The sequence below is a fragment of the Coregonus clupeaformis genome, unplaced genomic scaffold (assembly GCF_020615455.1).
Source record: "Coregonus clupeaformis isolate EN_2021a unplaced genomic scaffold, ASM2061545v1 scaf0903, whole genome shotgun sequence".
Taxonomy (NCBI): domain Eukaryota; kingdom Metazoa; phylum Chordata; class Actinopteri; order Salmoniformes; family Salmonidae; genus Coregonus; species Coregonus clupeaformis.
In genome coordinates, this window is record NW_025534357.1 from 13,838 (window position 1) to 31,319 (window position 17,482).

Sequence of the window (17,482 nt, forward strand, 5' to 3'; positions counted from 1 at the left end):
GCAACACACTACACACACCTCTATGGCAGTCGTCTCAGTTCTGCCTGCAACACACTACACACACCTCTATGGCAGGCGTCTCAGTTCTGCCTGCAACACACTACACACACCTCTATGGCAGTCGTCTCAGTTCTGCCTGCAACACACTACACACACCTCTATGGCAGGCGTCTCAGTTCTGCCTGCAACACACTACACACACCTCTATGGCAGGCGTCTCAGTTCTGCCTGCAACACACTACACACCTCTATGGCAGGCGTCTCAGTTCTGCCTGCAACACACTACACACACCTCTATGGCAGTCGTCTCAGTTCTGCCTGCAACACACTACACACACCTCTATGGCAGGCGTCTCAGTTCTGCCTGCAACACACTACACACACCTCTATGGCAGTCGTCTCAGTTCTGCCTGCAACACACTACACACACCTCTATGGCAGTCGTCTCAGTTCTGCCTGCAACACACTACACACACCTCTATGGCAGTCGTCTCAGTTCTGCCTGCAACACACTACACACACCTCTATGGCAGGCGTCTCAGTTCTGCCTGCAACACACTACACACACCTCTATGGCAGTCGTCTCAGTTCTGCCTGCAACACACTACACACACCTCTATGGCAGTCGTCTCAGTTCTGCCTGCAACACACTACACACACCTCTATGGCAGTCGTCTCAGTTCTGCCTGCAACACACTACACACACCTCTATGGCAGTCGTCTCAGTTCTGCCTGCAACACACTACACACACCTCTATGGCAGTCGTCTCAGTTCTGCCTGCAACACACTACACACACCTCTATGGCAGTCGTCTCAGTTCTGCCTGCAACACACTACACACACCTCTATGGCAGTCGTCTCAGTTCTGCCTGCAACACACTACACACACCTCTATGGCAGTCGTCTCAGTTCTGCCTGCAACACACTACACACACCTCTATGGCAGTCGTCTCAGTTCTGCCTGCAACACACTACACACACCTCTATGGCAGTCGTCTCAGTTCTGCCTGCAACACACTACACACACCTCTATGGCAGGCGTCTCAGTTCTGCCTGCAACACACTACACACACCTCTATGGCAGTCGTCTCAGTTCTGCCTGCAACACACTACACACACCTCTATGGCAGTCGTCTCAGTTCTGCCTGCAACACACTACACACACCTCTATGGCAGGCGTCTCAGTTCTGCCTGCAACACACTACACACACCTCTATGGCAGGCGTCTCAGTTCTGCCTGCAACACACTACACACACCTCTATGGCAGGCGTCTCAGTTCTGCCTGCAACACACTACACACACCTCTATGGCAGGCGTCTCAGTTCTGCCTGCAACACACTACACACACCTCTATGGCAGGCGTCTCAGTTCTGCCTGCAACACACTACACACACCTCTATGGCAGGCGTCTCAGTTCTGCCTGCAACACACTACACACACCTCTATGGCAGTCGTCTCAGTTCTGCCTGCAACACACTACACACACCTCTATGGCAGGCGTCTCAGTTCTGCCTGCAACACACTACACACACCTCTATGGCAGGCGTCTCAGTTCTGCCTGCAACACACTACACACACCTCTATGGCAGGCGTCTCAGTTCTGCCTGCAACACACTACACACACCTCTATGGCAGGCGTCTCAGTTCTGCCTGCAACACACTACACACACCTCTATGGCAGTCGTCTCAGTTCTGCCTGCAACACACTACACACACACCTCTATGGCAGTCGTCTCAGTTCTGCCTGCAACACACTACACACACCTCTATGGCAGTCGTCTCAGTTCTGCCTGCAACACACTACACACACACCTCTATGGCAGTCGTCTCAGTTCTGCCTGCAACACACTACACACACCTCTATGGCAGGCGTCTCAGTTCTGCCTGCAACACACTACACACACCTCTATGGCAGTCGTCTCAGTTCTGCCTGCAACACACTACACACACCTCTATGGCAGTCGTCTCAGTTCTGCCTGCAACACACTACACACACCTCTATGGCAGTCGTCTCAGTTCTGCCTGCAACACACTACACACACCTCTATGGCAGTCGTCTCAGTTCTGCCTGCAACACACTACACACACCTCTATGGCAGTCGTCTCAGTTCTGCCTGCAACACACCACACACACCTCTATGGCAGTCGTCTCAGTTCTGCCTGCAACACACTACACACACCTCTATGGCAGTCGTCTCAGTTCTGCCTGCAACACACTACACACACCTCTATGGCAGTCGTCTCAGTTCTGCCTGCAACACACTACACACACCTCTATGGCAGTCGTCTCAGTTCTGCCTGCAACACACTACACACACCTCTATGGCAGTCGTCTCAGTTCTGCCTGCAACACACTACACACACCTCTATGGCAGTCGTCTCAGTTCTGCCTGCAACACACTACACACACCTCTATGGCAGTCGTCTCAGTTCTGCCTGCAACACACTACACACACCTCTATGGCAGTCGTCTCAGTTCTGCCTGCAACACACTACACACACCTCTATGGCAGTCGTCTCAGTTCTGCCTGCAACACACTACACACACCTCTATGGCAGGCGTCTCAGTTCTGCCTGCAACACACTACACACACCTCTATGGCAGGCGTCTCAGTTCTGCCTGCAACACACTACACACACCTCTATGGCAGTCGTCTCAGTTCTGCCTGCAACACACTACACACACCTCTATGGCAGTCGTCTCAGTTCTGCCTGCAACACACTACACACACCTCTATGGCAGGCGTCTCAGTTCTGCCTGCAACACACTACACACACCTCTATGGCAGGCGTCTCAGTTCTGCCTGCAACACACTACACACACCTCTATGGCAGGCGTCTCAGTTCTGCCTGCAACACACTACACACACCTCTATGGCAGTCGTCTCAGTTCTGCCTGCAACACACTACACACACCTCTATGGCAGTCGTCTCAGTTCTGCCTGCAACACACTACACACACCTCTATGGCAGTCGTCTCAGTTCTGCCTGCAACACACTACACACACCTCTATGGCAGTCGTCTCAGTTCTGCCTGCAACACACTACACACACCTCTATGGCAGGCGTCTCAGTTCTGCCTGCAACACACTACACACACCTCTATGGCAGTCGTCTCAGTTCTGCCTGCAACACACTACACACACACCTCTATGGCAGGCGTCTCAGTTCTGCCTGCAACACACTACACACACCTCTATGGCAGGCGTCTCAGTTCTGCCTGCAACACACTACACACACCTCTATGGCAGTCGTCTCAGTTCTGCCTGCAACACACTACACACACCTCTATGGCAGGCGTCTCAGTTCTGCCTGCAACACACTACACACACCTCTATGGCAGTCGTCTCAGTTCTGCCTGCAACACACTACACACACCTCTATGGCAGTCGTCTCAGTTCTGCCTGCAACACACTACACACACCTCTATGGCAGGCGTCTCAGTTCTGCCTGCAACACACTACACACACCTCTATGGCAGTCGTCTCAGTTCTGCCTGCAACACACTACACACACCTCTATGGCAGGCGTCTCAGTTCTGCCTGCAACACACTACACACACCTCTATGGCAGGCGTCTCAGTTCTGCCTGCAACACACTACACACACCTCTATGGCAGTCGTCTCAGTTCTGCCTGCAACACACTACACACACCTCTATGGCAGGCGTCTCAGTTCTGCCTGCAACACACTACACACACCTCTATGGCAGGCGTCTCAGTTCTGCCTGCAACACACTACACACACCTCTATGGCAGTCGTCTCAGTTCTGCCTGCAACACACTACACACACCTCTATGGCAGGCGTCTCAGTTCTGCCTGCAACACACTACACACACCTCTATGGCAGTCGTCTCAGTTCTGCCTGCAACACACTACACACACCTCTATGGCAGTCGTCTCAGTTCTGCCTGCAACACACTACACACACCTCTATGGCAGTCGTCTCAGTTCTGCCTGCAACACACTACACACACCTCTATGGCAGTCGTCTCAGTTCTGCCTGCAACACACTACACACACCTCTATGGCAGTCGTCTCAGTTCTGCCTGCAACACACTACACACACCTCTATGGCAGTCGTCTCAGTTCTGCCTGCAACACACTACACACACCTCTATGGCAGTCGTCTCAGTTCTGCCTGCAACACACTACACACACCTCTATGGCAGGTCGTCTCAGTTCTGCCTGCAACACACTACACACACCTCTATGGCAGTCGTCTCAGTTCTGCCTGCAACACACTACACACACCTCTATGGCAGTCGTCTCAGTTCTGCCTGCAACACACTACACACACCTCTATGGCAGTCGTCTCAGTTCTGCCTGCAACACACTACACACACCTCTATGGCAGTCGTCTCAGTTCTGCCTGCAACACACTACACACACCTCTATGGCAGTCGTCTCAGTTCTGCCTGCAACACACTACACACACCTCTAATGGCAGTCGTCTCAGTTCTGCCTGCAACACACTACACACACCTCTATGGCAGGCGTCTCAGTTCTGCCTGCAACACACTACACACACACCTCTATGGCAGTCGTCTCAGTTCTGCCTGCAACACACTACACACACCTCTATGGCAGTCGTCTCAGTTCTGCCTGCAACACACTACACACACCTCTATGGCAGTCGTCTCAGTTCTGCCTGCAACACACTACACACACCTCTATGGCAGTCGTCTCAGTTCTGCCTGCAACACACTCACACACACCTCTATGGCAGTCGTCTCAGTTCTGCCTGCAACACACTACACACACCTCTATGGCAGTCGTCTCAGTTCTGCCTGCAACACACTACACACACCTCTATGGCAGTCGTCTCAGTTCTGCCTGCAACACACTACACACACCTCTATGGCAGTCGTCTCAGTTCTGCCTGCAACACACTACACACACCTCTATGGCAGTCGTCTCAGTTCTGCCTGCAACACACTACACACACCTCTATGGCAGTCGTCTCAGTTCTGCCTGCAACACACTACACACACCTCTATGGCAGTCGTCTCAGTTCTGCCTGCAACACACTACACACACCTCTATGGCAGTCGTCTCAGTTCTGCCTGCAACACACTACACACACCTCTATGGCAGTCGTCTCAGTTCTGCCTGCAACACACTAACACACACCTCTATGGCAGGCGTCTCAGTTCTGCCTGCAACACACTACACACACCTCTATGGCAGGCGTCTCAGTTCTGCCTGCAACACACTACACACACCTCTATGGCAGTCGTCTCAGTTCTGCCTGCAACACACTACACACACCTCTATGGCAGGCGTCTCAGTTCTGCCTGCAACACACTACACACACCTCTATGGCAGTCGTCTCAGTTCTGCCTGCAACACACTACACACACCTCTATGGCAGGCGTCTCAGTTCTGCCTGCAACACACTACACACACCTCTATGGCAGGCGTCTCAGTTCTGCCTGCAACACACTACACACACCTCTATGGCAGGCGTCTCAGTTCTGCCTGCAACACACTACACACACCTCTATGGCAGTCGTCTCAGTTCTGCCTGCAACACACTACACACACCTCTATGGCAGTCGTCTCAGTTCTGCCTGCAACACACTACACACACCTCTATGGCAGTCGTCTCAGTTCTGCCTGCAACACACTACACACACCCTCTATGGCAGTCGTCTCAGTTCTGCCTGCAACACACTACACACACCTCTATGGCAGGCGTCTCAGTTCTGCCTGCAACACACTACACACACCTCTATGGCAGGCGTCTCAGTTCTGCCTGCAACACACTACACACACCTCTATGGCAGGCGTCTCAGTTCTGCCTGCAACACACTACACACACCTCTATGGCAGTCGTCTCAGTTCTGCCTGCAACACACTACACACACCTCTATGGCAGTCGTCTCAGTTCTGCCTGCAACACACTACACACACCTCTATGGCAGTCGTCTCAGTTCTGCCTGCAACACACTACACACACCTCTATGGCAGTCGTCTCAGTTCTGCCTGCAACACACTACACACACCTCTATGGCAGTCGTCTCAGTTCTGCCTGCAACACACTACACACACCTCTATGGCAGGCGTCTCAGTTCTGCCTGCAACACACTACACACACACCTCTATGGCAGTCGTCTCAGTTCTGCCTGCAACACACTACACACACCTCTATGGCAGGCGTCTCAGCTCTACCACGTGGGGAGTCATATGTCCCTATCAAATATCCCTTTCAAAGGAGTATTGTGAGGGCTGACTGGCTGACGGACTGTATCCCAACAGGCACCCTATTCCCTATATAGTAGGGTGCTGGTCAAAAGTAGTGCACTCTGTGGGGAATTGGGTGCTGTTTGGGACGTACTCTAGCTGCTTTACCTCCCTGTTCTCTGGCCCCTGCCTCCTCCTACCTCCCTGTTCTCTAGCCCCTGCCTCCTCCTACCTCCCTGTTCTCCAGCCCCTGCCTCCTCCTACCTCCCTGTTCTCCAGCCCCTGCCTCCTCCTACCTCCCTGTTCTCCGGCCCCTGCCTCCTCCTACCTCCCTGTTCTCCAGCCCCTGCCTCCTCCTACCTCCCTGTTCTCTAGCCCCTGCCTCCTCCTACCTCCCTGTTCTCCAGCCCCTGCCTCCTCCTACCTCCCTGTTCTCCAGCCCCTGCCTCCTCCTACCTCCCTGTTCTCTACCCCCTGCCTCCTCCTACCTCCCTGTTCTCCAGCCCCTGCCTCCTCCTACCTCCCTGTTCTCCAGCCCCTGCCTCCTCCTACCTCCCTGTTCTCCAGCCCCATGCCTCCTCCTACCTCCCTGTTCTCCAGCCCCTGCCTCCTCCTACCTCCCTGTTCTCTGGCCCCTGCCTCCTCCTACCTCCCTGTTCTCCAGCCCCTGCCTCCTCCTACCTCCCTGTTCTCCGGCCCCTGCCTCCTCCTACCTCCCTGTTCTCTGGCCCCTGCCTCCTCCTACCTCCCTGTTCTCCAGCCCCATGCCTCCTCCTACCTCCCTGTTCTCCAGCCCCTGCCTCCTCCTACCTCCCTGTTCTCCAGCCCCTGCCTCCTCCTACCTCCCTGTTCTCCAGCCCCTGCCTCCTCCTACCTCCCTGTTCTCCAGCCCCTGCCTCCTCCTACCTCCCTGTTCTCCGGCCCCTGCCTCCTCCTACCTCCCTGTTCTCCAGCCCCTGCCTCCTCCTACCTCCCTGTTCTCCAGCCCCTGCCTCCTCCTACCTCCCTGTTCTCCAGCCCCTGCCTCCTCCTACCTCCCTGTTCTCCAGCCCCTGCCTCCTCCTACCTCCCTGTTCTCCAGCCCCTGCCTCCTCCTACCTCCCTGTTCTCCAGCCCTGCCTCCTCCTACCTCCCTGTTCTCCAGCCCCTGCCTCCTCCTACCTCCCTGTTCTCCAGCCCCCTGCCTCCTCCTACCTCCCTGTTCTCCAGCCCCTGCCTCCTCCTACCTCCCTGTTCTCCGGCCACTGCCTCCTCCAATCAGATGGAGTGTTGAGTCTGAGTTTCTCCTCCCATAATGTGAGCTTTGTCTCAGGGAGACAGCCAGGGGTAGTTGAGACCCACAGAGGAACGTGTTCTGAATCTTAGTAGATCTATCTGTAGTTGATGATTTCTGGATATCAGGTGAGTCTGCTTTGTTGACGCCAGCTGCGTCAGAGGAGAGGGATTTCTGTCTGGCGGTTTCAAGTTCAGTCAGTGGTTCTGGAAATGGTGTGTTACTATGAGAGGCAGCAGAACAGAGGTACAGAACAGAACAGGACAGGTGGATGTTTGTTGCACTATATAGGGAATAGGACTCTGGTCTAAAGTAGTGCACTATATAGGGAATAGGACTCTGGTCTAAAGTAGTGCACTATATAGGGAATAGGACTCTGGTCTAAAGTAGTGCACTATATAGGGAATAGGACTCTGGTCTAAAGTAGTGCACTATATAGGGAATAGGGTGTCATTCTCTGGTCTAAAGTAGTGCACTATATAGGGAATAGGACTCTGGTCTAAAGTAGTGCACTATATAGGGAATAGGGTGCCATTCTCTGGTCTAAAGTAGTGCACTATATAGGGAATAGGACTCTGGTCTAAAGTAGTACACTATATAGGGAATAGGACTCTGGTCTAAAGTAGTGCACTATATAGGCAATAGGACTCTGGTCTAAAGTAGTGCACTATATAGGAATAGGACTCTGGTCTAAAGTAGTGCACTATATAGGCAATAGGACTCTGGTCTAAAGTAGTGCACTATATAGGAATAGGACTCTGGTCTAAAGTAGTACTATATGGGAATAGGACTCTGGTCTAAAGTAGTGCACTATATAGGGAATAGGACTCTGGTCTAAAGTAGTGCACTATATAGGGAATAGGACTCTGGTCTAAAGTAGTGCACTATATAGGGAATAGGACTCTGGTCTAAAGTAGTGCACTATATAGGGAATAGGGTACCATTCTCTGGTCTAAAGTAGTGCACTATATAGGGAATAGGGTGTCATTCTCTGGTCTAAAGTGTCTCCCGAGTGGCGCAGTGGTCTAAGGCATCGCAGTGCCACTAGAGATCCTGGTTCAAATCCAGGCTCTGTCGTAGCCGGCCGCGACTGGGAGACCCATGGGGCGGCGCACAATTGGCCCAGTGTCGTCCAGGGTAGGGGAGGGAATGGCCGGCAGGGATGTAGCTCAGTTGGTAGAGAATGGCGTTTGCAACGCCAGGGTTGTGGATTCGATTCCCACGGGGGGCCAGTATGAAAAATAAAAATGTATGCACTCACTAAGTCGCTCTGGATAAGAGCGTCTGCTAAATGTGAAAAATGTAAAAATGTAAATGTAAAGTAGTGCACTATATAGGGAATAGGGTGTCATTTGGTACTCAACCACTGTGGTGTGTCTGTCTGTCCGTCCGTCTGTCTCTGTCCGACCGCATGTGTCTGTCTGCCTGTGTCTGCCTGCATGCCTGCCTGCCTGCCTGCCTGCCTGTCTGTCTGTCTGTCTGTCTGTCTGTCTGTCTGTCTGTCTGTCTGTGTCTACCTGTCAGTCTGCATGCCTGTCAGTCTGCCTGTCTGCCTGTCTGCCTGTCTGCCTGTCTGCCTGTCTGCCTGTCTGCCTGTCTGTCAGTCTGCCTGTCTGTCCGTCTGTCTGTCTGTCTGCCTGTCAGTCTGCCTGTCAGTCTGCCTGTCTGTCTGCCTGTATATCATAGAGGGTGTAACAGATCAAGCATTAACAGGACAAGGTCATATAGAGTAGTAAACCAATGACAGTAGTTCACAAAGTGTTCACTCTGCTTCACCCCTACCATAGACCTGAACCCTCGTAGCTGACAGGCTGTCTACTATAGACCTGAACCCTCGTAGCTGACAGGCTGCCTACCATAGACCTGAACCCTCGTAGCTGACAGGCTGTCTACCATAGACCTGAACCCTCGTAGCTGACAGGCTGTCTACCATAGACCTGAACCCTCGTAGCTGACAGGCTGTCTACCATAGACCTGAACCCTTGTAGCTGACAGGCTGTCTACTATAGACCTGAACCCTCGTAGCTGACAGGCTGTCTACCATAGACCTGAACCCTCGTAGCTGACAGGCTGTCTACTATAGACCTGAACCCTTGTAGCTGACAGGCTGTCTACTATAGACCTGAACCCTCGTAGCTGACAGGCTGCCTACCATAGACCTGAACCCTCGTAGCTGACAGGCTGTCTACCATAGACCTGAACCCTCGTAGCTGACAGGCTGCCTACTATAGACCTGAACCCTCGTAGCTAACAGGCTGTCTACTATAGACCTGAACCCTCGTAGCTGACAGGCTGTCTACTATAGACCTGAACCCTCGTAGCTGACAGGCTGCCTACTATAGACCTGAACCCTCGTAGCTGACAGGCTGTCTACTATAGACCTGAACCCTCGTAGCTGACAGGCTGTCTACCATAGACCTGAACCCTCAGAGCTGACAGGCTGCCTACCATAGACCTGAACCCTCGTAGCTGACAGGCTGCCTACTATAGACCTGAACCCTCGTAGCTGACAGGCTGCCTACTATAGACCTGAACCCTCGTAGCTGACAGGCTGTCTACCATAGACCTGAACCCTCGTAGCTGACAGGCTGCCTACTATAGACCTGAACCCTCGTAGCTGACAGGCTGCCTACTATAGACCTGAACCCTCGTAGCTGACAGGCTGCCTACTATAGACCTGAACCCTCGTAGCTGACAGGCTGTCTACTATAGACCTGAACCCTCGTAGCTGACAGGCTGCCTACTATAGACCTGAACCCTCGTAGCTGACAGGCTGCCTACCATAGACCTGAACCCTCGTAGCTGACAGGCTGCCTACTATAGACCTGAACCCTCGTAGCTGACAGGCTGCCTACTATAGACCTGAACCCTCGTAGCTGACAGGCTGTCTACTATAGACCTGAACCCTCGTAGCTGACAGGCTGCCTACTATAGACCTGAACCCTCGTAGCTGACAGGCTGCCTACCATAGACCTGAACCCTCGTAGCTGACAGGCTGCCTACTATAGACCTGAACCCTCGTAGCTGACAGGCTGCCTACCATAGACCTGAACCCTCGTAGCTGACAGGCTGTCTACCATAGACCTGAACCCTTGTAGCTGACAGGCTGTCTACTATAGACCTGAACCCTCGTAGCTGACAGGCTGTCTACCATAGACCTGAACCCTCGTAGCTGACAGGCTGCCTACCATAGACCTGAACCCTCGTAGCTGACAGGCTGCCTACCATAGACCTGAACCCTCGTAGCTGACAGGCTGCCTACTATAGACCTGAACCCTCGTAGCTGACAGGCTGCCTACTATAGACCTGAACCCTCGTAGCTGACAGGCTGTCTACCATAGACCTGAACCCTCGTAGCTGACAGGATGCCTACTATAGACCTGAACCCTCGTAGCTGACAGGATGCCTACTATAGACCTGAACCCTCGTAGCTGACAGGATGCCTACTATAGACCTGAACCCTCGTAGCTGACAGGCTGTCTACTATAGACCTGAACCCTCGTAGCTGACAGGCTGCCTACCATAGACCTGAACCCTCGTAGCTGACAGGCTGCCTACCATAGACCTGAACCCTCGTAGCTGACAGGCTGCCTACTATAGACCTGAACCCTCGTAGCTGACAGGCTGCCTACCATAGACCTGAACCCTCGTAGCTGACAGGCTGCCTACTATAGACCTGAACCCTCGTAGCTGACAGGCTGTCTACCATAGACCTGAACCCTCGTAGCTGACAGGCTGCCTACTATAGACCTGAACCCTCGTAGCTAACAGACTGGGTGACCATCAGGACACCTGTTTCAGTGTGTGTGTTGTGTGTAAACGTGCGTGTGCGTGGGACTTGTGTGTGTAACCATTTCCAATGTGTGCATCTTTGTTTCAGCTTCCAGAGAGTTATCTGAAGACATCCCTGGGTTCCTGCATCAAAGACAACTACAAACATTTCTACACAGGAGGTGGGTATCTAAGATGCTATGAGCAAGGTTATATAAAGAGAGCTCCCAATATTACCCTGGTCACAGATCTGTTACAGTTGAAGTCGGAAGTTTACATACACCTTAGCCAAATACATTTAAACTCAGTTTTTTCACAATTCCTGACATTTAATCCTAGTAAAAATTCCCTGTTTTAGGTCAGTTAGGATCACCACTTTATTTTAAGAATGTGAAATGTCAGAATAATAGTAGAGAGAATGATTTATTTCAGCTTTTATTTCTTTCATCACATTCCCAGTGGGTCAGAAGTTTACATACACTCAATTGTTATTTGGTAGCATTGCCTTTAAATTGTTTAACTTGGGTCAAACGTTTCGGGTAGCCTTCCACAAGCCTTCCACAAGCTGACAGAGCTGGTGTAACTGAGTCAGATTTGTAGGCCTCCTTGCTCGCACATGCTTTTTCAATTATGCCCACATATTTTCTATAGGATTGAGGTCAGGGCTTTGTGATGGCCACTCCAATACCTTGACTTTGTTGTCCTTAAGCCATTTTGCCACAACTTTGGAAGTATGCTTTGGGTCATTGTCCATTTGGAAGACCCATTTGCGACCAAGCTTTAACTTCCTGACTGATGTCTTGAGATGTTGCTTCAATATATCCACATAATTTTCCTTCCTCATGATGCCATCTATTTTGTGAAATGCACCAGTCCCGCCTGCAGCAAAGCACCCCCACAGCATGATGCTGCCACCCCCGTGCTTCACAGTTGGGATGGTGTTCTTCGGCTTGCAAGCAACCCCCTTTTTCCTCCAAACATAACGATGGTCATTATGGCCAAACAGTTCTATTTTTGTTTCATCAGACCAGAGGACATTTCTCCAAAAAGTACGATCTTTGTCCCCATGTGCAGTTGCAAACCGTAGTCTGGCTTTTTTATGGCAGTTTTGGAGCAGTGGCTTCTTCCTTGCTGAGCGGCCTTTCAGATTATGTCGATATAGGACTTGTTTTACTGTGGATATAGATACTTTTGTACCTGTTTCCTCCAGCATCTTCACAAGGTCCTTTGCTGTTGTTCTGGGATTGATTTGCACTTTTCGCACCAAAGTACGTTAATCTCTAGGAGACAGAACACGTCTCCTTCCTGAGCGGTATGACGGCTGCGTGGTCCCATGGTGTTTATACTTGCGTACTATTGTTTGTACAGATGAACGTGGTACCTTCAGGCGTTTGGAAATTGCTCCCAAGGATGAACCAGACTTGTGGAGGTCTACAATTTTTTTTCTGAGGTCTTGGCTGATTTCTTTTGATTTTCCCATGATGTCAAGCAAATAGGCACTGAGTTTGAAGGTAGGCCTTGAAACACATCCACAGGTACACCTCCAATTGACTCAAATTATGTCAATTAGCCTATCAGAAGCTTCTAAAGCCATGACATCATTTTCTGGAATTTTCCAAGCTGTTCAAAGGCACAGTCAACTTAGTGTATGTAAACTTCTGACCCACTGGAATTGTGATACAGTGAATTATAAGTGAAATAATCTGTCTGTAAACAATTGTTGGAAAAATTACTTGTGTCATGCACAAAGTAGATGTCCTAACCGACTTGCCAAAACTATAGTTTGTTAACAAGAAATTTGTGGAGTGGTTGAAAAACAAGTTTTAATGACTCCAACCTAAGTGTATGTAAACTTCTGATTTCAACTGTATATAAAGAGAGCACCCAATATTGGCCTGGTCACAGATCTGTTTGTGCTGTCAAGTCAACTGTCTCTTTGTCATGACACTGAGTGACAAGGCGTTGCCATGATGACACAAACAGCCTGAGCCGACTAACACCAGACAACGCCAGGACATGGTTGTTGTAGACATAGTGACACTTCATACAACCAACACCACCTTTCAGCTCCATACCTTACAACCAATGAGGTATTGCTTTTTTCCCCAACAAAGTGGTGTGACGGAAGTATCCTCTTTCTGATCAGAGCTGTCGCTGAATCACTGTGTGTGCATCCCAAATAGTGCACTATATAAGGAATAGTGTGCCAAATAGTGCACTATATAAGGAATAGTGCACTATATAAGGAATAGTGCACTATATAAGGAATAGTGCACTATATAAGGAATAGTGCACTATATAAGGAATAGTGCACTATATAAGGAATAGTGCACTATATAAGGAATAGTGCACTATATAAGAAATAGTGCACTATATAAGGAATAGTGCACTATATGATGAATAGTGCACTATATAAGGAATAGTGCACTATATAAGGAATAGTACACTATATAAGGAATAGTGCACTATATAAGGAATAGTGTGCCATTTAGCCCCTGGTAGCGTGCTATAAAAAAAAATATATATACTCTATATATTTAACCTTTATTTAGCCAGGGAGTCATGCTGAGACCACAGTCTCTTTTGCTGATGAGCCATGCATGAACACATCACTAAACAATTACACTATACATACACTACATGACCAAAAGTATGTGGACACCTGCTCGTCGAACATCTCGTTCCAAAATCATGGGCATTAATATGGAGTTGGTCCCCCCTTTGCTGCTATAACAGCCTCCACTCTTCTGGGAAGGCTTTCCACTAGATGTTGGAACATTGCTGCGGGGACTTGCTTCCATTCAGCCACAAGAGCATTAGTGAGGTCGGGCACTGATGTTGGGCGATTAGGCCTGGCTCGCAGTCGGCGTTCCAATTCATCCCAAAGGGATGTGGTTGAGGTCAGGGCTCTGTGCAGGCCAGTCAAGTTCTTCCACACTGATCTCGACAAACCATTTCTGTATGGCCCTCACGGGGACATTGTCATGATGAAACAGGAAAGGGCCTTCCCTAAACTGTTGCCACAAAGTTGGAAGCACAGAATCGTCTAGAATGTCATTGTATGCTGTAGCGTTAAGATTTCCCTTCACTGGAACTAAGGGGCCTAGCCCGAACCATATAAAACAGCCCCAAGACCATTATTCCTCCTCCACCAAACTTTACAGTTGGCACTATGCATTGGGGCAGGTAGCGTTCTCCTGGCATCCGCAAAATCCAGATTTGTCCATCAGACTGCCAGATGGCGAAGCGTGATTCACCACTCCAGAGAACGCATTTCCACTGCTCCAGAGTCCAATGGCTGCGAGCTTTACACCACTCCAACCAACACTTGGCGTTGCGCATGGTGATCTTAGGCTTGTGTGCGGGTGCTCGGCCATGGAAACCCATTTCAGGAAGCTCCCGACGAACAGTTGTTGTGCTGACATTGGTTCCAGAGGCAGTTTGGAACTTGGTAGTGAGTGCTGCAACCGAGGACAGATGATTTCTACGCGCTACGTGCTTCAGCACTCGGCGGTCCCGTTCTGTGAGCTTGTGTGGCCTACCACTTCGTGACTGAGCCGTTGTTGCTCCTAGACGTTTCCTCTTCACAATAACAGCCCTTACAGTTGACCGGGGCAGCTCTAGCAGGGCAGAAATTTGACGAACTGACTTGTTGGAAAGGTGGCATCCTATGGCGGTGCCCCGTTGAAAGTCGGTGGGCTCTTCAGTACGGGCCATTCTACTGCCAATGTTTGTCTATGGAGATTGCATGGCTGTGTGCTCGATTTTATACACCTGTCAGCAACGGGTGTGGCTGAAATAGCTAATTCTACTAATTTGAAGGGGCGTCCACATACTTTCAGCCATAGTGTATCATGAAGAAAAGCTTTATATGGAACAGGGTGCCATTTGGGGCGCACCCTGGTAGCTGTTTTGCAGAGCATAGCTCATCAGAGAGGGACTGAAGGGATTGGAGTGTTATAAGTGATTTAATAGGAATGTGCATCTTTCCCTTTCAAGACGATTCGATGCGCATCTCGATTTGATCAGAGGAACGAATCAGTGTGATTCGGTTAGATTCAATACGATTCGATGCGCATCTCGATTTGATCAGAGGAACGAATCAGTGTGATTCGGTTAGATTCGATACGATTCGATGCGCATCTCGATTTGATCAGAGGAACGAATCAATGTGATTCGGTTAGATTCGATACGATTCGATGCGCATCTCGATTTGATCAGAGGAACGAATCAATGTGATTCGGTTAGATTCAATACGATTCTATTCACTAACATTTTCCATTTAACATTAATATATGCTGCTGATGCAGCTCATGAGCTGGGCCTCTCTGAGCTGGGCCTCTCTGAGCTGGGCCTCTCTGAGCTGGGCCTCTCTGAGCTGGGCCTCTCTGAGCTGGGCCTCTCTGAGCTGGGCCTCTCTGAGCTGGGCCTCTCTGAGCTGGGCCTCTCTGAACTGGGCCTCTCTGAGCTGGGCCTCTCTGAGCTGGGCCTCTCTGAACTGGACCTCTCTGAGCTGGGCCTCTCTGAACTGGACCTCTCTGAGCTGGGCCTCTCTGAGCTGGGCCTCTCTGAGCTGGACCTCTCTGAGCTGGACCTCTCTGAGCTGGGCCTCTCTGAGCTGGGTCTCTCCTCTCTGAGCTGGGCCTCTCTGAGCTGGGCCTCTCTGAGCTGGGTCTCTCCTCTCTGAGCTGGGCCTCTCTGAGCTGGGCCTCTCTGAGCTGGACCTCTCTGAGATCACTTCTCTAAACTGAGGGGTCCGTGTGTGTGGTGTGTGGTGTGTGGTGTGTGTGTGTGTGTGTGTGTGTGTGTGTGTGTGTGTGTGTGTGTGTGTGTGTGTGTGGTGTGTGTGTGGTGTGTGTGTGTGTGTGTGTGTGTGGTGTGTGTGTGTGTGTGTGTGTGTGTGTGTGTGTGTGTGTGTGGTGTGTGGTGTGTGTGTGTGTGGTGTGTGTGTGGTGTGTGTGTGGTGTGTGTGTGTGTGTGTGTGGTGTGTGTGTGTGTGTGTGGTGTGTGTATAGGCAGCTGAGCCATAGGGCAGACTGATCATCTACCACCACAGTATCAGTCTGTATCAGTTTGGCCTCCCGCTGACAGATGCACTGGTCTCTTAAACATTGGAACCAGGAACGATGTTTATCGGTGAATCTTTAAATCCCTGTGATTGAAGTGATGTAAGTGACATCATAAACAGGAGAAGTAAGGACTCTCTCTGCTGACAGGGTGACAGAAAGGAGGATGAGTGACTCATTGATGCCCACTCAGTACTGTATTTACTGTGGCAGAGTCCCAAACAGAACCCTATTCCCTTTGTAGTGCACTACTTTAGGTTCCATAGGGCCCTGGTCAAACGTAGTGCACTACGTAGGGAATAGGGTTCCATTCGGGATGCAGCCTGTGTCTATTGCCCCTGGCGCCAGCCTGCCTGCTGCTAACACGCAGCCACATTATCAATATACTATAACACTAAAACAGGATGACTTAATGAGTCTGAACACTGTTGGTACACACTGGCACTGTCATATGGCACCCTATTCCCTACATAGTGCACTACTTTAGACCAGGACCAAGTAGGGTGACATCAGACAGTAAGATAGAGAGACAGACAGATGGTAGGATGACATCAGACAGTAAGATAGAGAGACAGACAGATGGTAGGATGACATCAGACAGTAAGATAGAGAGACAGACAGATAGTAGGATGACATCAGACAGTAAGATAGAGAGACAGACAGGTGACATCAGACAGTAAGATAGAGAGACAGACAGGTGACATCAGACAGTAAGATAGAGAGACAGACAGATAGTAGGATGACATCAGACAGTAAGATAGAGAGACAGACAGGTGACATCAGACAGTAAGATAGAGAGACAGACAGGTGACATCAGACAGTAAGATAGAGAGACAGACAGATAGTAGGATGACATCAGACAGTAAGATAGAGAGACAGACAGGTGACATCAGACAGTAAGATAGAGAGACAGACAGATGGTAGGATGACATCAGACAGTAAGATAGAGAGACAGACAGATGACATCAGACAGTAAGATAGAGAGACAGACAGATGGTAGGATGACATCAGACAGTGAGATAGAGAGACAGACAGATAGTAGGATGACATCAGACAGTAAGATGAGAGAGACAGACAGGTGACATCAGACAGTAAGATAGAGAGACAGACAGATGGTAGGATGACATCAGACAGTAAGATAGAGAGACAGACAGATGACATCAGACAGTAAGATAGAGAGACAGA

General features: G+C 50.5%; 1 protein-coding gene across 1 annotated transcript in view; it reads left to right on the plus strand.

The window, feature by feature from the left end:
- The first annotated feature begins 7,524 nt into the window (after positions 1-7,524).
- LOC121564003 (b(0,+)-type amino acid transporter 1-like) overlaps positions 7,525-17,482 on the plus strand; it is a 79,999-nt gene continuing 70,041 nt past the window's right edge. The window contains 2 exon segments of the mRNA XM_045217064.1: positions 7,525-7,588; positions 11,341-11,413. The gene's annotated coding sequence lies outside the window, so the exon portion shown is untranslated.